Below are 740 nucleotides of genomic sequence, written 5' to 3'. Positions count from 1 at the left end.
AAAGAAATTGCCAAAAAATATAGCATTATTTCCTAAAGTCTTGGGGGAGGGGAGATAAAAAGAGGGAAGAAAATAATTTTTTAAAAAATGAGGCTGGGCATGGTGGTTCACACCTATAATCCTAGCACCTTGGGAGGCCAAGGTGGGAGGATCCCTTGAGGCAAGGAATTTGAGACCAGCATGAGAAACACGGCAAAATCCCATCTCTACCAAAAATAGAAAAATTGGCTGAGCATGGTGATGCACACCTGTAGTTCCAGCTATTTGGGAAGCTGAGGCCAGAAGATTGCTTGAGCCCAGGAGTTGAAGGCTACAGTGAGCCGTAATGACACCCCTGCATTCTAGCCTGGGCAATAGAGCAAGACCCTGTCCCAAAAAAAAAAATAAAATGAAGTAATATATTCCAAGGGGTAGGAAAATTAGAAGACTTTAAAACACATTAAAAGTACTGACTACTGAATAAGCTGAAGGAATTTCCAAACACTTTTAAATGACTTAAAGAAGGAAATAGTCCTTAAGATACCCATTAGAGAGATATTATATGTTCATAAATAGGAAGACTCAATATTACCAAGATATTAGTTCTCCCCAGCTTGATCGATAGATTCAATGCACTCCCAATAAAAATCCCTGCAAGTTATTTGTACATATTGACAAAATGATTCTAAGGTTTTTATGGAGAGGCAAAAGACCCAGAATAGCCAACACAATATTGAAAGAGAAGAACAAAGTTGTAGGAC

Source organism: Propithecus coquereli, unplaced genomic scaffold (genome assembly GCF_000956105.1).
Source record: "Propithecus coquereli isolate 6110/MARCELLA unplaced genomic scaffold, Pcoq_1.0 Scaffold230, whole genome shotgun sequence".
Lineage (NCBI taxonomy): Eukaryota > Metazoa > Chordata > Mammalia > Primates > Indriidae > Propithecus > Propithecus coquereli.
The sequence above is the reverse complement of the archived record's forward strand: the minus strand, read 5'-3'. Positions refer to the sequence as shown.